The sequence below is a fragment of the Arachis ipaensis genome, chromosome B7 (assembly GCF_059453495.1).
Source record: "Arachis ipaensis isolate K30076 ecotype BB chromosome B7, ASM5945349v1, whole genome shotgun sequence".
Taxonomy (NCBI): Eukaryota; Viridiplantae; Streptophyta; class Magnoliopsida; order Fabales; family Fabaceae; genus Arachis; species Arachis ipaensis.
The window spans coordinates 125,203,970-125,226,400 of NC_142442.1; the positions used below are offsets into that span (position 1 = coordinate 125,203,970).

General features: G+C 36.7%; 2 non-coding genes across 2 annotated transcripts; both read left to right on the forward strand.

Moving 5' to 3' along the window:
* The first annotated feature begins 263 nt into the window (after positions 1-263).
* LOC148554022 (small nucleolar RNA R71) lies at positions 264-371 on the forward strand. The gene has a single exon (XR_015892626.1). It is a non-coding gene; the product is annotated as a small nucleolar RNA R71 (small nucleolar RNA).
* A 16,711-nt stretch (positions 372-17,082) lies between these two features.
* On the forward strand, positions 17,083-17,190 carry LOC148554023 (small nucleolar RNA R71). Its single transcript, XR_015892997.1, has one exon. It is a non-coding gene; the product is annotated as a small nucleolar RNA R71 (small nucleolar RNA).
* Positions 17,191-22,431: the final 5,241 nt, after the last annotated feature.

The window sequence follows — 22,431 nt, forward strand, 5'->3', positions numbered from 1 at the left end:
CTTGCTGAGTTAATATTTATTCTGAGCCAATATGGCATTCAGAGTATCAATTTCAAGAACTCCCTTCCTCATAGGCGTCCCATTACTCACAGGATTCCTTCAGAAGTGTACATAAACTAGTTATTTGCAACCATGTCAATGAGTTCTTGAGCTTCTGCAGGCGTTTTCTTTAGGTGGATGGATCCACCTGCAGAATGGTCCAGTGACATCTTTGATAACTCAGACAGACCATCATAGAATATATCCAGGATGGTCCATTCTGAAAGCATGTCAGAAGGACACTTTTTGGTCAGTTCCTTGTATCTCTCCCAAGCTTCATAGAGGGATTCTCCTTCTTTCTGTCTGAAAGTTTGAACATCCACTCTAAGCTTGCCAAGCTTTTGAGGAGGAAAGAACTTGGCTAAGAAAGCCGTGACCAGCTTATCCCAAGAGTTCAGGCTGTCTTTAGGTTGAGAGTCCAACCATACTCTAGCTCTGTCTCTTACAGCAAACGGGAAAAGCATAAGCCTGTAGACCTCGGAATCAACCCCATTGGTCTTAACAGTATCACAGATCTGCAAGAATTCAGTTAAGAATTGAAAAGGATCTTCTGATGGAAGTCCATGAAACTTGCAATTCTATTGCATAAAAGAAACTAATTGAGGCTTAAGCTCAAAATTGTTTGCTCCAATGGCAGGGATTGGGATGCTTCTTCCATGTAAATTGGAATTTGGTGCAGTAAAGTCACCAAGCATCTTCCTTGCATTGTTATTATTTTCGCCCATGTCTCCTTCTTTTTCGAAAATTTCTGTCAGATTTTCTCCAGAGAGTTGTGCTTTAGCTTCCCTTAGCTTCCTCTTCAGAGTCCTTTCAGGTTCAGGATCAGCCTCAACAAGAATGTTCTTATCCTTGTTCCTGCTCATATGAAAAAGAAGAAAACAGAAAAGAAAATATGGAATCCTCTATGTCACAGTATAGAGATTTCTTTATGTGAGTAGAAGAAGATAAGAATAAAAGAAGAGAAATTCGAACACCAAGAGGAAGAGAGGGTTCGAATTTTGAGATGAAGGGAAGTGTTAGTAAATAAATAAATAATTAGAAGGAGGTGAGAGAGAAGAATTTTCGAAAATTAAATAAATTAAAATAAAAATATTTTTATTTTTAATTTGAAATTAAAATAAAATTCGAAAATTAGAAAAGAAATAAAACTAAAATTAAAAATTAAAATAATTAGTTAATTAAAAATGAATTTTGAAAAAGAGGAAGGTGATTTTCGAAAATTAGAGAGAGAGAATTAGTTAGGTAGTTATGAAAAAGATATGATTGAAACAAAAAGATAGGATTGATTGAAAAAAGATTTGAAAATCAATTTAAAAAGATAAAAAGTTAAAAAAAATTTTGAAATTGATTTTGAAAAAGATATGATTGAAAGATATGATTGAAAAATTTAATTTGAAAAAGATTTGAAAAAGAATTTTAAAAAGATTTGATTTTTAAAATTAAAGTTGATTACTTGACTAACAAGAAACAAAAATATTTGATTTTAAAATTTAAAGATTGAACCTTTCTTAAGAGGCAAGTAACAAACTTAAAATTTTTGAATCAATCACATTAATTGTTAGCATTAATTTCGAAAATATGATTTAGAAATAAGAAAAAGATTTTGAAAATCAATCATAAAGTTTTCGAAAATATGAAGGAAAAATTGAAAAAGATTTGATTTTTGAAAAAGATAGAATTTTTAAATTGAAAATTTGATTTGACTCATAAGAAACAACTAAATTTTAAAAAGTTTTGAAAAAGTCAACTCAAATCTTCGAAAATTTATGAGAGAAAAAGGGAAAGATATTTTTTTTATTTTTGAATTTTTAATGTAGAAAGAGAAAAACATCAAAAAGACTCAATGCATGAAAATTTTGAATCAAAACACATGATGCATGCAAGAACACTATGAATGTCAAGATGAACACCAAGAACACTTTGAATGTCATGAACACCAAGGACTTATTTTTGAAAATTTTGAAGAAAAGAAAACATGCAAGACACTAAACTTAAAGATTTTTAATTTTTAGACACTAAGAATTCAAGAATGCATATGAAAAACAAGAAAAGACACAAAACAAGAAAATATGAAGATCAAACAAGAAGACTGGCCAAGAACGAATTGAAGATCATGAAGAATGCAATGCATGAAATTTTTGAAAATAATTTTTGGAAAATTAAAAAGATGCAATTGACACCAAATTTAAAACTTGACTCTAGACTCAAACAAGAAACACAAAAATATTTTTGATTTTATGATTTTATAAATTTTTTTGATTTTTCGAAAATTAATTGGGAAAAACGAAAAAGAAGAAATTATTTTTTTTTCGAAAATAAGAAATAAAAAAAACTTAAAATTAAAATAAAATTACCTAATCTAAGCAACAAGATGAACCGTCAGTTGTCCAAACTCGAACAATCCCCGACAACGGCGCCAAAAACTTGGTGCACAGAAATCGTGACGGTTCCATTCCTTGGTAACGGCGCTGAAAACTTTATACGCACGTTCATAATCTTAATTCTTTGTCACAACTTCGCACAACTGACCAGCAAGTGCACTGGGTCGTCCAAGTAATAAACCTTACGTGAGTAAGGGTCGATCCCACGGAGATTGTCGGCTTGAAGCAAGCTATGGTCACCTTGTAAATCTCAGTCAGGCGGATTCAAATGGATATAGAGTTTTAATAATTAAAAGATAAATAAAACATAAACTAGGATAGAGATACTTATGTAATTCATTAGTGAGAATTTCAGATAAGCGTATAGAGATGCTTTCGTTCCTCTGAACCTCTGCTTTTCTGCTGTCTTCATCCAACCATTCCTACTCCTTTCCATGCCAAGCTTTATGTAGGGCATCACCGTTGTCAATGGCTACATCCCATCCTCTCTGTGAAAATGGTCCAATGCGCTGTCACTGCATGGCTAATCATATGTCGGTTCTCGATCATACTGGAATAGGATTTACTATCCTTTTGCGTCTGTCACTACGCCCAGCACTCGCGAGTTTGAAGCTCGTCACAGCCATCCCTTCCCAGATCCTACTCGGAATACCACAGACAAGGTTTAGACTTTCCGGATCTCAAGAATGGCCATCCATGGGTTCTAACTTATACAACGAAGATTCTAATATCTCGGACTCGGTCCCTGTATTAGATATCTAAGAGATATTCATTCTAGCTTGCTTGCATATAGAACGGAAGTGTTTGTCAGGCACGCGTTCATAAGTGAGAATGATGATGAGCGTCACATAATCATCACATTCATCATGTTCTTGGGTGCGAATGGATATCTTAGAATAGGAATAAGCTTGAATTGAATAGAAAAACAGTAGTACTTTGTATTAATTCATGAGGAACAGCAGAGCTCCACACCTTAATCTATGGTGTGTCGAAACTCTACCGTTTGAAAATACATAAGTGATAATGGTCCAGGCATGGCCGAATGGCCAGCCCCCATGAAAGTCTAAGATAGCATAAAAACTAATCAAAGATCCTTAGAAAGATAGTAAAAAGTCCTATTTATACTAAAGTAGTTACTAGGGTTTACGGAAATGAGTAAATGATGTAGAAATCCACTTCCGGGGCCCACTTGGTGTGTGCTTGGGCTGAGCATTGAGCTTTCCACGTGTAGAGGCTTCTCTTGGAGTTGAACGCCACTTTGTAACATGTTTCTGGCATTTAACTCCACTTTGCAACCTGTTTCTGGCGTTTAACTCCAGAATGCAGCATGAAACTGGCGTTCAACACCAGTTTGCATCATCTAAACTCGGGCAAAGTATGGACTATTATATATTTCTGGAAAGCCCTGGATGTCTACTTTCTAACGCAATTGAGAGCGCGCCATTTGGAGTTCTGTAGCTCCAGAAAATCCACTTTGAGTGCAGGGAGGTCAGAATCCAACAACATCTGCAGTCCTTCTTCAACCTCTGAATCTGATTTTTGCTCAGGTCCCTCAATTTCAGCCAGAAAATACCTGAAATCACAGAAAAACACACAAACTCATAGTAAAGTCCAGAAATGTGAATTTTAATTAAAAACTAATAAAAATATACTAATAACTAACTAAATCATACTAAAAACTATGTAAAAACAATGCCAAAAAGTGTATAAATTATCCGCTCATCATTGACACTAAAACTAATATCGAAAAGATGTGGAAGAAATTGAAGGAGTTATATAAAAGGAAAAATGTGCAAAACAAGTATTCTTGATTAGGAAGCTAGTTAATATGAAATATATTGGAGGTAAATTAATGTTCGAGAATTTGAGCATATTTCAGGAGACTGTGAACCAATTGACAAATAACGACATCACTTTAAATGATTAGTTGCAAGCCTTGTTATTATTGAGTTCTTTGCCTGATAGTTGATAAGTTCTGGTTGTGACATTGACTAACTCATCTCTAAAGAAAAATTGATGTTAGCAATGGTTAAAGAGAGTATGTTGAATGAAAAAGTTAGAAGAAGAGAGCGAGATTTGATCAATACCTTTCTCCCAGTCAGAAGCACTTGTTTCAGAGTTATGGGAGAGAAATCGAAATAAAAAATCTCATAGTTCTAATAGATCATAGAGTCAAAGCAAATCAAGAGAAAAGTACAAGTCAAGAAAGGAGTTCATTTGTCACTATTGTGTCAAGTTGGAGCATATCAAGAGCAGATGTAGAGCCTCATGTAAAGAAAAGGGAAAATGGCCCCTGAATCTCAATTTTTCTTTATAAATATATAAAATTTTCAATTTGGACCTCGTAAAATATTTAGTTTAGTCTTTTCTATATTACAAAATTAAATTTTTTCCCTCTCGAAAGTTTAGTCTAGCTCCGTCTCTAATCAAAAGGTATTATATGTTCTTGAAAAGAGAGTAATAAAAAAGAAGCAATGGAGATAAAGGTAAAAAAAATGATAAAAAAAACTACTACTATTGTTTATAAAGATGATCTTATCACATATGATGAAAAACTATGTTAATCTTGTTTGTGAGAATTTCACTTGAATTATGAACTTTGGTGCCTCATGTCATTTCACACCGAGATGCAAATTTTTCAATTCTTATACTGTTAAAAATTTTGGCAACATTAAATTGGGAGATAAAGGGGTGTTTGATATTATTGGTATGGAATATATGTGGCTTAAAACTAACATAGGATACAAATTACAATTGAAGAATGTTAGGCATGTATCAGATATGCGGTTCAGTTTAATTTTAGTGAAGGGATTGAATCAAGAGGGTCATTGTACTTCTTTTGATGGTGAAAAATATAAGATTACCAAAAGGGATCTCATTGTTGCTGAAGAAGACAATAGTCTCACTATTCTTTACCAGTTGCAAACAAAATTGTGCAAAGAAGAGGTGAATGTAGCTGATGATTCCTTCTCTAATTTGTGGCATATGCGTCTTGGTCATTAGAGCATGAAAGGACTTAGCGTCTTAACTAAGACGTACTCATTCCTAGTGAAAGGTACAACTTTAAATACATGTACTCATAGTTTTGTTAGAAATTATGCTAGAGTATCATTTCATAGTTCTAGACCTCAGAGATCACATGTTTTAGATTTAGTTCACACTGATGTATGCATTATAGATGTTAAAACAATAGGAGGTGCATTATATCTCGAAAAGTGTGGACTTTTGTTTTGAAATATAAAGACCAAGTATTTAGTGTTTTCAAACACTTTCATGCCAGTGTTGAAAGAGAAACAAAAAGAAAATTAAAATGTGTTTGAGCAGATAATGGTGGTGAATACAGAGATCCATTTGAAGAATATTGCAAAGGATATGGGATAAAGTTTGAGAAGACAGTTCCTAAGACTCCTCAACATAATAGAGTTGTAGAGAGAACGAGTCGCACTATCAATGATAAAGTCAGGTATATGCTCTCTTATGCAAAGTTGTCTAAATCCTTTTGGGGTGAAGCAATGAGGACTGCAATAGATTTGATAAACCTTTTTCCTTCAGTTCCACTAAATGGTGATGTTCTAGAGAAAGTTTGGAGTGTGATGACACGTCATCTTAAGCAGTTTTTAAGGTCCTTTTTTAATTGTTTTCTTAAGTTTTCTTAGATTTTTAATCAAATTTCTTATGTTTTCTAGTAAAATTTCATAACTAATCAAATATTTGGAATTGTGTTAGTATTATTGTATTTTCAGGTGTTTTTTATCTCAAAATAATCAAGGATTAAAACCTTTTTAGCAAGAAAATACAAAACTGGTTCGAGAACGATTCAACCGAGCCCAAAAGCCATCAAACTGAACGCCCAGCCTTCAAGCATGGACACCAAACACTTCCCCTCCAAGAACACACACACCCAGCGGCCCCTTCCACAAGCCTGGCATCCCCTTATAGAATGGCATGCACGCCCAACTTCTGATCCACAAGCCCGGCATCTCCTCCTTGCTCCAAGCACATGCTCGACGTCTCTCACTCCAAGCCCGGCGTCCATCAAGCCCTGGAGGTGCAAATTGGGCCTACGCGCACATTTAAGAATGCAAGTCCGGCGTGCCTCAAGCTTCAACTCCTAGTATTATTCAATGCTTCAACACTTGACAATGCCCAAATTCAGTTATCAAATTATTAGAAGCCTTAATCACATCTAAAAATTGAAGATTCAAGATTCAAAAAGAGTAGTTATCATTAATTCCTTCTAAAAATATAAAGATTTGGTTATTAGGATTTACTTCTAAATTATATTTGAATTATTTTTATTTGAATTTGAAGTAAGTAGTTAGCTATCTTATCCTTCTGAAAGATAAGATTATGGTTAGTTTTGAATTTGAATTCTAGATAAAACTTAGGATATAAATAAGTGAACCTTGTTCACATAAAGGGAATCAATCATCTATCAAAGAATCACTCTCTCATCATTAGAATTAGTTCTTTCTTTATCATAATTCACTAAACTTCCTCCGTTGAAGGTTAGGAGCTTTGTTTGGTTTAAGGTTTAATAATGTAAGTATTTTCTTTTATTTTAATTCATGCTTCTTTACTTTTGCAAGATTGAGTTTTGTTCTTCATCAACAAGAATTAGAACTATTGAGAAATATTCTAAATCTATCTTGGATTCTAATTTTATATTTGGGAAAATTAATTTCAAAATTAACAGAAAACTCATCTCATAATCTTCACTTATCTATATCTGGTTCGAATACGTGACATATAATTCGGCTAGTGATAATTCTTGAAGGTTGTGTGGCATAAAATCGAAATTGTTCTTCACCTCTTCTCTCGATTAGTTGACCAAGGGATTGGCGATTAATTGGGTTTAGAGAAATTAAATCACCAAGGGATCGGGGTTTAGCTATAAATGATTTACTGTGAAAAGATTTTTGCATGAATTAAATAAGAAAGCATAAGCATTGTTTGTCTATGAAGCAAACATCTCCGAAGCCTTCAACATTCTCATCTATTGATTTTCTCTCAATTTCAAGCATTCTCTTCTCTAATTCTTCTTTTCTTCAAGATCCACAATCCAAAATCAAAGATTTGATCAATCTAATTATATATTTAATTAGATGTTGCTTGCCTCAATCCGTTAATCCTCGTGAAAATAATATCTATTCACCATGGTATTACTTGAATGATCCGGTGCACTTGTCGGTATACATTAGCTTTAATATTTGCTTATCAAGTTTTTGTTTATTTTATTTTATTACTTGAATGACCTGTTGTACTTGCCGGTATTCGTTGTCGGGGATTAATTGAGATTGACAACATACGTCTGGTTAAATCCTAACTTAGATCTTGTTTATTTTAGTTTATGTTCTTTTCTTTTATTTTTTTATCTTATTTAAATTCTTCTCTTCTTTCTTTATTCTTTATACCATAAGGTACGTTTGATCTCCTCTTGTGTTTTTGCATGCCAGAGAGAGAAGACCCTGCATCTCTCCAGTACGATCTCAAAATAGAGCTAACATTATTTCAATTAAGAAAGAAAGCAAGAGCCAGGAGAGAAGAAGAAGAGAGAATAGCAGAAGATCAAAAAAATGCAAGAAGGACCTTTGGAGAATATAACATGCCTACCTCCGAAAGCTGTGGAGATAGAATAGTGAGACCCATGGTTCAAACAAATAACTTTGAACTAAAGTATTTACTAATCTATTTGGTATAGAGAGACCAATTTGGAGGTAGCCCTCAAGAGAATCCGAACATCCACATAGCTAATTTTTTGCAGCTATGTGACACTGTGAAGAGTAATGGAGTTAGCTCCGAAGCCATTCGGTTGAGGCTATTCCCATTCTCTTTGAGAGATAGAGCCACATAATGGCTCCAAGCTCAACCCTTAGACAACATCACTTCGTGGGAGGATCTAGTTAGCAAATTTTTAACTAAATACTTGCCACTCCAAAAGGTGGCCCGATTGAGAAATGACATCAACTCATTCTCCCAAAAAGAGAGAGAATCGCTCTATAAAATTTGGAAAAGGTACAAAGAGATGCTTAGAAGATGTCCACACCATGCATCTCTCAAGCCTCAAGCACGATGATTGAATCATCAGCTGGAGGTTCCTTAGACAGAAAGACACCTGAAGAAGCATTAGAATTGAAAGCGATAGTGACGGCCAATAATTTCATGTATTCATCCGAAAGGGCCAAAAAAAGGGGTGATGGCACTAGACACCATGGACACACTTCTAGCACAAAATAAAATGATGTCCAGGAGATAGCCTCACTCGCAAAACAACTGGAGCATAAGCAAGTAACTTCCATCAGAAGTCAAGCTTCTTGTGATCTGTGTGGAGGAGAACATCCAAGTGAAAGGTCTAACGTATATACAGGAGGCCATTCATCCACTAAGCAAGTGAACATCATGGGACATTTTTCAAGGCCAAAAAATGATCTATTTTCAAAAACTTATAATCCAGGCTGGAGGAATAATCTTAATTTTGGTTGGGGTAATCAAGGACAAAGGAATGTTAACAATCCATATCAACAAGCCAACCATAAAAAATTATCATCTCTTGAGCTCACGACCAATGCCACCTTTGTGCAATAAACTCAAGACTTTATACAAGAAGTAAGAGCAAATTTCTAAAATCAAGAAGTTTCTATGAGAAACCTAGAGGATCAATTAAGGCAAATGGCTAAGCAATTGGCAGAAAGGCCTACCAAGTCCTTTCCTAGTGACACCGCACCAAATCCCAAGGAAGAATGTAAGGCCATCTCTCTAAGGATTGGAACAGTGATTAACAAGGAGCTTTCCATGGAGGATGAAAAGAAAATCGAAGACCCGCCAGAAGAAAAAAGGGAGGAGAATCTAGAGAAAGCTCATGCACCAACAGAACTTAAAAAGGAAAAAGTGAAAACATATAAATCAAGAATTCCATACCCTCAAAGGCTCCAGAAGCAAGATCAAGAGAATAACTTTTCAAAGTTCTTAGAGCTATTCTGTAACACCCTAACTATCAAAATGTCACGCTTCCGGCTATGCCACTCTGATAGCTCAGGTATTACGACGAATCTTGTAATATTGAATACTAAAATATGAGCATGTTTAAAACTTTAACCGAATCTTTAATAAACATACATCAATATTTACAATATAAATTACAATATTCACAGGAAATATATATATATATATATATATATATATATATATATATATATATATATATATATATATACATACATACATACATACATACATACATACATACATACATAAATACATACATACATACATACATACATACATATTAATTTACGAACATCTCATATCAAAATCCTATCCCTCTTACAAGACTTGCAAAACTAAAGGCGAGGGAAACATAAATACTAAAACAATACAAAAATATCGTCTGATAGAAAAATAAATAATATCTTCTGAACTTCGTCGTCTATAACCTGAAAAGAGAAGATCTGTAGGGGAGTGAGAACATCATCCTCGAAAGGGTTCTCACTATAGGGTTGTAGAATTACTATAATAGGATATGCGAGATAAAACCGTTATAGTGATTAATAACTGCCTTATGCATGCTTTCAAAAACAAAGGTTTACTATAAAAGAAAAGTCTAAAATCTTTTCTGAAAGAGGAACTGTTCATTTCTTATTAAATCCAAAAGCCTTTCGAAAAGTTCATCTATGCTGAACCAGGTTAGTTGTTCATACTTTTCCAAACCAGAACATCAACCAGACATGGCCTTCGGCCCACCTCATGATCAACCACGGCTCTAGGTCTAAACAACCCAAACAACAACCAATCACCACAGTCCAACAGAGTCCTAGTCGCAAACACAAATAGGAAAGTTCAAGCACAAACAAACAGTTACTGCAAGTAGAACAATTAGAAAATAATCACAAGTATTCACAAAGGCAAGCCAAGCACAATATGCACACCTAAACAATGTCACATAGATGCATATGATGAATGCCAGTCCTAGTGGCTGATGATATCATCTGTCGGTTATAAAGCCAACCCGACAAATCCTGGTAGCTAACCATTGGACTGTCCCTCTGTCGTGCATCCCCAACTTGAGTTATTCACAATCATAATCATAATTCACATCCAACACCTTCACTGGTGTATATTGGTGTACGGAATTGTGATCTCTGATAATGGCGCTAAAAACTTGGTACGCGCGATCGTGATCTCACACTTTTATTCACAACTTCGATGCAACTAACCAGCAAGTGCACTGGGTCGTCCAAGTAATACCTTACGTGAGTAAGGGTCGATCCCACAGAGATTGTCGGCTTGAAGCAAGCTATGGTCATCTTGTAAATCTCAGTCAGGCGGATTCAAATGGTTATGGAGAATTGATAATTAAAAGATAAATATAAAATAGGATAGAGATACTTATGCAATTCATTGGTAGGAATTTCAGATAAGCGTATGAAGATGCTTTGTTCCTCCTGAACTTCTGCTTTCCTATTGCCTTCATCCAATCATTCATACTCCTTTCCATGGCAAGCTGTATGTTGGGGATCACCGTTGTCAATGGCTACCGTCCGTCCTCTCAGTGAAAATGGTCCAAAATGCGCTGTCACTGCACGGCTAATCATCTGTCAGTTCCCACTCATGCCGGAATAGGATCCATTGATCCTTTTGCGTCTGTCACTACGCCCAACACTCGTGAGTTTGAAGCTCGTCATAGTCATCCCATCCCAGATCCTACTCGGAATACCACAGACAAGGTTTAGACTTTCCGGATCTCAAGAATGCTGCCCATGGAGTCTAGCTTATACCACGAAGACTCTAATATCTCAGGCTCGGTTCCCTGTATTAGATATCCAAGAGATATGCATTCAAGCTTGTTTTCATGTAGAACGGAAGTGTTTGTCAGGCACGCATTCATAAGTGAGAATGGTGATGAGTGTCACATAATCATCACATTCATCATGTTCTTGGGTGCTAATGAATATCTTAGAACAAGAATACGCATGAATTGAATAGAAAAATAGTAGTACTTTGCATTAATTCATGTGGAACAGCAGAGCTCCACACCTTAATCTATGGGGTGTAGAAACTCCACCGTTGAAAATACAAAAGTGATGAAGGTCCAGGAATGGCCGAATGGCCAGCCCCCTAAACATGATCAAGAGATCAAAAGTGATACAAAGATAGTCTCAAAAATGATCTAAAGATGAAAATACAATAGCAAGAGGTCCTATTTATAATGAACTAGTAACCTAGGGTTTACAAAAATAAGTAAATGATGCAGAAATCCACTTCCAGGCACTTGGTGTGTGCTTGGGCTGAGCATTGAAGCTTTCACATGTAGAGACTTTTCTTGGAGTTAAACGCCAGCTTTTGTGCCAGTTTGAGCGTTTAACTCCAGCTTTTATGCCAGTTCTGGCGTTTTGACGCCAGAATTTTTATGCTGAGTTGGAACGCCAGTTTGGGCCATCAAATCTCGAGCAAAGTATGGACTATTATATATTGCTGGAAAGCTCAGGATGTCTAATTTCCAACGCAATTAAGAGCGCACCAATTGGGATTTTGTAGCTCTAGAAAAGCCACTTCGAGTGCAGGGAGGTCAGAATCCAACAGCATCTGTAGTCCTTTTTCAGCCTCTGAATCAGATTTTTGCTCAGGTCCCTCAATTTCAGCCAGAAAATACCTGAAATCACAGAAAAATACACAAACTCATAATAAAGTCTAGAAATGTGATTTTTATTTAAAAACTAATAAAAACATAATAAAAATTAACTAAAATATACTAAAAACTACCTAAAAACAATGCCAAAAAGCATATAAATTATCTGCTCATCACAACACCAAACTTAAATTGTTGCTTGTCCCCAAGCAACTGAAAATAAAATTGGATAAAAAGAAGAAAATATACTATAAATTCCAAAATATCAATGAAACTTAGCTCCAATTAGATGAGCGGGACTAGTAGCTTTTTGCCTCTGAACAGTTTTGGCATTTCACTTTATCCTTTGAAGTTTAGAATGATTGGCATCTATAGGAACTCAGAATTTAAATAGCGTTATTGATTCTCCTAGTTCAGTATATTGATTCTTGAATGCAGTTACTTTATGAGTCTTGGACGTGACCCTAAGCATTTTGTTTTCCAGTATTACCACCGGATACATAAATGCCACAGACACATAACTGGGTGAACCATTTCAGATTGTGACTCAGCTTTGCTAGAGTCCCCAATTAGAGGTGTCCAGAGCTCTTAAGCACACTCTTTTTGCTTTGGACCATGACTTTAACCGCTCAGTCTCAAGCTTTTCACTTGACACCTTCACGCCACAAGCACATGGTTAGGGACAGCTTGGTTTAGCCACTTAGGCCAGGATTTTATTAGGCCCTCCTATCCATTGATGCTTAAAGCCTTGGATCCTTTTTACCCTTGCCTTTTGGTTTAAAGGGTTACTGGCTTTTTCTGCTTGCTTTTTCTTTTTTCTTTCTTTTTCTTTTCGCCATTTTTTTCACAAGCTTCTTCTTTTTCACTGCTTTTTCTTGCTTCAAGAATCAATTTTATAATTTTTCAGATCATCAATAACATTTCTCCTTTTTCATTATTCTTTCAAGAGCCAACAATTTTAACATTCATAAATAACAATATAAAAAATATGCAATGTTCAAGCATTCATTCAGAAAACAAAAGTATTGCCACCACATCAAAATAATTAAACTAGTTTCAAGGATGAATTCGAAATCATGTACTTTTTGTTCTTTTGTTTTTAGATCATTTTTCATTTTAAGAAAGGTGATGGATTCATAGGACTTTCATAGCTTTAAGGCATAGACACTTAGACACTAGTGATCATGTAATAAGACACAAACATAAATAAAACATAAAGCATAATTTTTAAAAAATAGAAAAAAAAGAACAAGGAAATTAAAAAACGGGTCCACCTTAGTGATGGCGGCTTGTTCTTCCTCTTGAAGATCTTATGGAGTGCTTGAGCTCCTCAATGTCTCTTCCTTGCCTTTGTTGCTCCTTCCTCGTGATTCTTTGATCTTCTCTAATTTCATGAAGGAGGATGGAATGCTCTTGGTGCTCCACCCTTAGTTGTCCCATATTGGAACTTAATTCTCCTAAGGAGGTGTTAATTTGATCCCAATAGTTTTGTGGAGGAAAGTGCATCCCTTGAGGCATCTCATGGATTTCATGATGAGGAATTTTCTCATGCTCTTGGTGAGGTCCATGAGTGGGCTCTCTTGTTTGCTCCATCCTTTTCTTAGTGATGGGCTTGTCCTCATCAATGAGGATGTCTTCCTCTATGTCAATTCTAGCTGAATTGCAGAGGTGATAAATGAGATGAGGGAAGGCTAACCTTGCCAAAGTAGAGGACTTGTCCGCCACCTTGTAGAGTTCTAGGGATATAACCTCATGAACTTCTACTTTCTCTCCAATCATGATGCTATGGATCTTGATAGCCCGGTCTATAGTAACTTCAAACCTGTTGCTAGTGGGAATGATTGAACGTTGGATGAACTCCAACCATCCCCTAGCCACGGGCTTGAGGTCATGCCTTCTTAGTTGAACTGGCTTCCCTCTTGAATCTCTCTTCCATTGAGCGCCCTCTTTACAAATGTCTATGAGGACTTGGTCCAACCTTTGATCAAAGTTGACCCTTCTAGTGTAGAGGCGTGCATCTCCTTGCATCATGGGCAAGTTGAATGCTAACCTTACATTTTCCGGACTAAAATCTAAGCATTTCCCCCGGACCATTGTAAGCTAATTCTTTGGGTCCGGGTTTACACTTTGATCATGGTTCTTGGTGATCCATGCATTGGCATAGAACTCTTGAACCATTAAGATCCCGACTTGTTGAATGGGGTTGGTGAGAATTTCCCAACCTCTTCTTCGAATCTCATGTCGGATCTCCGGATATTCACCCTTTTTGAGCTTGAAAGGGACCTCAGGGATCACCTTCTTCTTGGCCACAACTTCCTAGAAGTGGTCTTGATGCACCCTTGAGATGAATCTCTCCATCTCCTATGACTCGGAGGTGGAAGCAATTTCCTTCTCTTTCCTCTTTCTAGAGATTTCTCTGGCCTTTGGTGCCATTAGTGGTTATAGAAAAAAAAAGCTTTAGCTTTTTCCACACCAAACTTAGAATGGTTGCTCGTCCTCGAGCAAAAGAAGAAGGAAAATATTAGAAGAAGAAGAAATAGAGGAGATGGAGGGGGTTTAGTGGTTCGGCCAAGGGAGAGAAGTAGTGTTTGTGATATGTAGAAATGAAGGAGTGAAGGGGGGTTTTATGAAGGAGTTCGGCCATGTATGGGGAGGGCTTGGGAGGGAAATGGTTTGAATTTGAATGGTGAGGTAGGTGGAGTTTTATGATGGATGGATGTAGATTGGTGAAGATATTATGGAGAAGAGGGTAGGATTTGATAGGTGAGGGGTTTTTGGGGAAGAGGTATTGAGGTGATTGGTCAATAGTGGGTGGGGAAGAGTGTTAAAGAAAGGTGTGAAGAAGAGAGAGAGAGTTGATGTAGGTGGGGATCCTGTGGGGTCCACAGATCCTGAGGTATCAAGGAATTCTCATCCCTGCACCATGTTGGGGTGTAAACGCCCCTTCCTGTGCCAATTCTGGCGTTAAACGCCAGGTTGCTGCCCATTTCTGGTGTTTAACGCCAGCTTTTCTTCCCTTTCTGGCGTTAAACGCCAACTTTTCTCCCCTTTCTGGCGTTAAACGCCAACTTTGTGCCCTTTTCTGGTGTTAAACGCCAGTCTGGTGTCCTTTTCTGGCGTTAAACGCCCAGAATGGTGCCAGACTGGGCGTTTAACGCCCATTCTGCTACCGTTGTTGGCGTTTAAATGCCAGTAAGCTTCTTCTCCAGGGTGTGCTATTTGTAATACTATTTTTTATTCTATTTTTGCTTTTTCAGTTATTTTTGTGGCTTCACATGATCATTAACCTACAGAAAACATAAAATAACAATGGAAAATAAATAGATATAATTAAATAAAATTAGGTTGCCTCCCAACAAGCGCTTCTTTAATATCAATAGCTTGACAGTGGGCTCTTATGGAGCCTCACAAAGAATCAGAGCATGATGATGGCCTCCCAACACCAAACTTAGAGTTTAAATGTGGGGGCTTTGTTTGACTCTGCATTGAGAGAAGATTTTCATGCTTCCTCTCCATTGTTACAGAGGGAGATCCTTGAGCCTTAAACACAAGGGAGTCCTCATTCACGTGAAGGACCAATTCTCCTCTATCAACATCAATCACAGCTTTTGCTGTGGCTAGGAAGGGTATGCCAAGGATGATGGATTCATCCATACTCTTCCCAGTGTCTAGGATTATGAAATCAGAAGGGATGTAGTGGCCTTCAACCTTTACCAAGACATCCTCTACAAGTCCATAAGCCTGTTTTCTTGAATTGTCTGCCATCTCTAGTGAGATTCTTGCAGCTTGTACCTCAAGGATCCCTAGCTTCTCCATCACAGAAAGTGGCATGAGGTTTATACTTGACGCTAGGTCACACAGAGCCTTCTCAAAGGTCATGGTGCCTATGGTACAAGGTATTGAGAACTTTCCAGGATCCTGTTTCTTCTGAGGTAATATCTGCCTAGTCAAGTCATCCAGTTCTTTGGTGAGCAAGGGGGGTTCATCCTCCCAAGTCTCATTACAAAATAATTTGGCATTTAGCTTCATGATTGCTCCAAGGTACTTAGCAACTTGATCTTCAGTAATATCTTCATCCTCTTCAGAGGAAGAATACTCATCAGAGCTCATGAATGGCAGAAGTAAATTCAATGGAATCTCTATGGTTTCTGTATGAGCCTCAGATTCTCATGGTTCCTCATAAGGGAACTCCTTGGAGGCCAGTGGACGTCCATTGAGGTCTTCCTCAGTGGAAATCACTGCCTTTCCCTCCTCTATGCATTCGGCTATGTGGGACGTGTTTATGGCCTTGCATTCTCTCTTTGGGTTCTCTTTTGTATTGCTTGGGAGAGTACTAGGAGGGAGTTCAGTAACTTTCTTACTCAGCTGACCCACTTGTGCCTCCAAATTTCTAATAGAGGACCTTGTTTCAGTCATAAAACTTTGAGTGGTCTTAGTTAGATCAGAGATTATGGTTGCTAAGTCAGATTGGCTCTACTTAGAATTTTCTGTCTGTTGCTGAGAAGATGATGGAAAAGGCTTGCTATTGCTAAACCTATTTCTTCTACCATTACTGTTGTTGAAGCCTTATTGAGGCCTCTGTTGGTCCTTCCATGAGAGATTTGGATGATTTCTCCATGAATAATTATAGGTGTTTCCATAGGGTTCTCCCATGTAATTCACCTCTTCCGTTGCTGGGTTCTCAGGATCATAAGCTTCTTCTTCAGATGAAGCTTCTTTGGTACTGCATGTTGCTGCTTGCATTCCAAACAAACTCTGAGAAATCATATTGACTTGCTGAGTCAATATTGTGTTCTGAGCCAATATGACATTCAGAGTGTCAATCTCAAGAACTCCTTTCTTCTGAGTTGTCCCATTATTTACAAGATTCCTTTCAGAAGTGTACATGAATTGGTTATTTGCAACCATTTCAATGAGTTCCTGAGCTTCTGCAGGCGTCTTCTTCAGATGAAGAGATCCTCCAGTAGAGCTTTCCAATGACATCTTGGATAGTTCAGACAGACCATCATAGAAGATACCTATGATGCTCCATTCTGAAAGCATGTCAGAAGGACACCTTCTGATCAATTGCTTGTATCTTTCCCAAGCTTCATAGAGGGATTCACCTTCCTTCTGTATAAAGGTTTGGACTTCCACTCTAAGCTTACTCAATTTTTGAGGTGGAAAGAATTTGGCTAGAAAAGCACTGACCAGCTTTTCCCAAGAGTTCAGGCTTTTCTTAGGTTGTGAGTTCAACCATATTCTAGCTCTGTCTCTTACAGCAAAAGAAAAAAGCATAAGCCTATAGACCTCGGGATCAACCCCATTGGTCTTGACAGTATCACAGATTTGCAAAAATTCAGCCAAAAATTAATGGGGATCTTCCAATGGAAGTCCATGAAATTTGTAATTGTGTTGCATCAAAGAAACTAATTGAGGCTTAAGCTCAAAGTTGTTTGCTCCAATGGCAGGAATAGAGATGCTTCTCTGATGAGCGGATATTTTATACGCTTTTTGGGGTTAATTTCATATAGTTTTTAGTATGTTTTAGTTAGTTTTTAGTTTATTTTCATTAGTTTCTAGGCAAAATTCATATTTCTGGACTTTACTATGAGTTTGTGTGTTTTTCTGTAATTTCAGGTATTTTCTGGCTGAAATTGAGGGAGCTGAGCAAAAATCTGATTCAGGCTGAAAAAAGGACTGCTGATGCTGTTGGATCCTGACCTCTCTGCACTCGGAATGGAATTTCTGAAGCTACAATAGTCCAATTGATGCGTTTCCAATTGCGTTGGAAAGTAGACATCCAGGGCTTTCCATCAATATATAATAGTCCATACTTTGCTCAAGGATAGATGACGTAAACTGGCGTTCAACGCCAGTTCCATGTTGCAGTCTGGCGTCCAGTGCCAGAAACAAGTTACAAGTTGGAGTTCAACGCCAGAAACAGGTTACAACCTGGCGTTGAACGCCCAAAACAGCCCAGGCACGTGAGAATCTTTAGTCTCAGCCCCATCACACACCAAGTGGGCCCCAGAAGTAGATTTCTGCACTATCTATCATAGTTTACTCATTTTCTGTAAACCTAGGTTACTAGTTTAGTATTTAAACAACTTTTAGAGATTTATTTTGTATCTCATGACATTTTTAGATCTGAACTTTGTACTCTTTGACGGCAGGAGTCTCTAAACTCCATTGTTAGGGGTGAGGAGCTCTGCTGTGTCTCGATGAATTAATGCAAGTATTTCTGTTTTCTATTCAATCACGCTTGTTCTTATCTAAGATGTTCATTCGCGCCTCATTATGATGAATGTGATGATCTGTGACTCTCATCACCATTCTCAACCTATGAACGTGTGCCTGACAACCACTCCCGTTCTACATTAGATTGAATGAGTATCTCTTAGATTCCGTGATCGGAATCTCCGTGGTATAAGCTAGAATTCATTGGCAGCATCCTTGAGAATCCGGAAAGTCTAAACCTTGTCTGTGGTATTTCGAGTAGGATTCTGGGATTGGATGACTGTGACGAGCTTTAAACTCGCAAGTACTGGGCGTAGTGATAGACGCAAAAGGATAGCAAATTCTATTCCGGTATGATCGAGAACCTACAGATGATTAGCCATGCGGTGACAGCGTACCTGGACCATTTTCACTGAGAGGAAGGATGGTAGCCATTGACAACGGTGATCCACCAACACACAGCTTGCCATAGGAGGGACGTGCGTGTGTGAAGAAGAAGATAGGGAGAAAGCAGAGATTCAAAAGACAAAGCATCTCCAAAACTCTAACATATTCTCATTTACTGAATAACAAGTAACCTTTAATTCATGGTCTCTTGTTCATTTGCAAGTCAATTGATAACCACAAATTAATATCCTGACTAAGAGTTGCAAGATAACCATAGCTTGCTTCAAACCAACAATCTCCATGGGATCGACCCTTACTCACGTAAGGTATTACTTGGACGACCCAGTGCACTTGCTGGTTAGTTGTGCGGAATTACATAGTGTAAAGTAATTCTCGTGCACCAAGTTTTTGGCGCCGTTGCCGGAGATTGTTCGAGTTTGGACAACTGACGGTTTATTTTGTTGCTTAGATTAGGAAAAATTTTTCTTTTTGGTTTAGAGTCTTTGATGAGCGGATAATTTATACGCTTTTTGGCATTGTTTTTAGTATGTTTTTAGTAGAATCTAGTTACTTTTAGGGATGTTTTCATTAGTTTTTATGTTAAATTCACATTTCTGGACTTTACTATGAGTTTGTGTGTTTTTCTATAATTTTAGGTATTTTCTAGCTGAAATTGAGGGACTTGAGCAAAAATCAGATTCAGAGGTTGAAGAAGGACTGCTGATGCTGTTGGATTCTGACCTCCCTGCACTCAAAATGGATTTTCTGGAGCTACAGAACTCAAAACGCCATGCTTCTAATTGCGTTGGAAAGTAGACATCCAGGGTTTTCCAGAAATATATAATAGTTCATACTTTGCCCAAGTTTAGATGACGCAAACTGGCGTTCAACGCCAGCTCTCTGCCCAATTCTGGCGTCCAGCGCCAGAAACAAGTTGCAAAGTGGAGTTCCACGCCCAAACTGGCACAAAAACTGGCGTTCAACTCCAAGAAGGACCTCTACACGTGCAACACTCAAGCTCAGCCCAAGCACACACCAAGTGGGCCCCAGAAGTGGATTTATGCATCAATTACTTACTTCTGTAAACCCTGGTAGCTAGTTTATTATAAATAGGACCTTTTACTATTGTATTAGACATCTTTGGATCATCCTGGATTGTAATTTTGATCCGGTGATCACGTTTTGGGGGCTGGCCATTCGGCCATGCCTGGACCTTTCACTTATGTATTTTTAACGGTAGAGTTTCTGCACTCCATAGATTAAGGTGTGGAGCTCTGCTGTTCCTCAAAGATTAATGCAAAGTACTACTGTTTTTCTATTCAATTCATCTTATTTCGCTTTTAAGATATTCATTCGCACTTCAACCTGAATGTGATGAACATGACAATCATCATCATTCCCTATGAACGCATGCCTGACAACCACTTCCGTTCTACATTAGATTGAATGAGTATCTCTTAGATCTCTTAATCAGAATCTTCGTGGTGTAAGCTAGAATGATGGCGGCATTCAAGAGAATCCGGAAAGTCTAAACCTTGTTTGTGGTATTCTGAGTAGGATTCAATGATTGAATGACTGTGACGAGCTTCAAACTTGCGAGTGCTGGGCGTAGTGACAGACGCAAAAGGAGGGTGAATCCTATTCCAGCATGATCGGGAACCTCAGATGATTAGTCGTGCCGTGATAGGGCATCTTGGACCATTTTCACAAGAGGAGGGGATGTAGCCACTGACAACGGTGATGCCCTTGCATAAAGCCAGCGATGGAAAGGAGTAAGACTGATTGGATGAAAGACAGCAGGAAAGCAGAGGTTCAGAGGAACGAAAGCACCTCTATGCGCTTATCTGAAATTCTCACCAATGATTTACATAAGTATTTCTATCCTTCTTTTATTATTAATTTCGAAAACTCCTTAACTAATTTATATCCGCCTGACTGAGATTTACAAGGTGACCATAGCTTGCTTCATACCAACAATCTCCGTGGGATTCGACCCTTACTCACGTAAGGTATTACTTGGACGACCCAGTGCACTTGCTGGTCAGTTATGCAAAGTTGTGAAGATATGTTTAGACCTTGGTTCTGTGCATCCGTTTTTGGTGCCATTTCCAGGGAATCAATTTCGAACAACAATTCACAACCTGAGTAACAATTTCGCATACCAAGTTTTTGGCGCCGTTGCCGGGGATTGTTTGAGTTTGGACAACTGACGGTTCATCTTGTTGCTCAGATTAGGTAATTTTCTTTTTGTTTTATTTTAAAAAATTTTTAAAAAATATTTCAAAAATTTCTCCTTTGTTTTCGAAAAAAAAATTATTTTCAAAAATATATTTTTCTTCAAAATTTTTAAGAATGAATTCTAGAGTTTCATGAAGCATGTTGAAGCCTGGCTGGCTGTAAAGCCATATCCAAACTCCTTTGGGATTGGTCTTCAACTAATCACCTCAATGGATGTAATTCTATTCTAAAGCTTGGCTGGCTATTAAGCCATGCCTGACCCTTTGATTGGAGCTTTAGACTAAAAGAGCATAAGATTCCTGGAATTCATATTAAAAATTTTGGAATCCTTATTTTTCTTTTTCAAAATGATTTTCGAAAAAATTAAAAGAAAGTACAAAAAATTTAGAAAATCATAAAAAAATAAAAAATATTTTTGTGTTTCTTGTTTGAGTCTTGAGTCATATTTTAAGTTTGGTGTCAATTGCATATTCATCTTGCATTTTTCGAAAATTCATGCATTCATAGTGTTCTTCATGATCTTCAAGTTGTTCTTGGTCAGTCTTCTTGTTTGATCTTGATGTTTTCTTGTTTTGTGTCTTTTCTTGTTTTACATGTGCATTTTTCGTTTATTAGAGTCTAAACATGAAAGATTTCTAAGTTTGGTGTCTTGCATGTTTTCTTTGCATATAAAATTTTTCAAAAATATGTTCTTGATGTTCATCATGATATTCACAGTATTCTTGGTGTTCATCTTGACATTCATAGCATTCTTGCATACATTCATAGTTTTGATCTAAAATTTTCATGCATTGCATCTTTTTCATGTTTTTCTCTCTCATCATTAAAAAAAATTTCAAAAATTAAAAAAATATCTTTCCCTTTTTCTTCTCATCAAATTCGAAAATTTGAATTGACTTTTTCAAAATTTTTAAAATTCAGTTGTTTCTTATCAGTCAAATCAAATTTTCAATTTAAAAATCTCATCTTTTTCAAAAATCTTTTTCAAAAATCAAATCTTTTTCATTTTTCTTAGTTATTTTCGAAAATTTTAAAAATATTTTTCAAAAATCTTTTTCTTATTTTTATATCAAATTTTCGAAAATAACAATAACAATTAATATTTTGATTCAAAAATTTCAAGTTTGTTACTTGCTTGTTAAGAAAGATTCAAACTTTAAGTTCTAGAATCATATCTTGTGATTTCTTATGAATCAAGTCATTAATTGTGATTTTAAAAATCAAATCTTTTTCAAAACCAATTTCAATCATATCTTTTCAAAAACATCTTCTCATCTTATCTTTTTCAAAATTTGATTTCAAAATATCTCTTCTAACTTCTTATCTTCTTATCTTTTCAAAATTGATTTTCAAATTTGTTTCAACTAACTAACTAACTTTTTGTTTGTTTCTTATCTTTTTCAAAATCACCTAACTAACTCTCTCTCTCTAATTTTCGAAAATATCTTCCTCCTTTTTCAAAATTTCTTTTTTTATTTAACTAATTATTTTAATTTTTGATTTTAATTTTCGAAAATTACTAACCTTTTTCTAAAACTATTT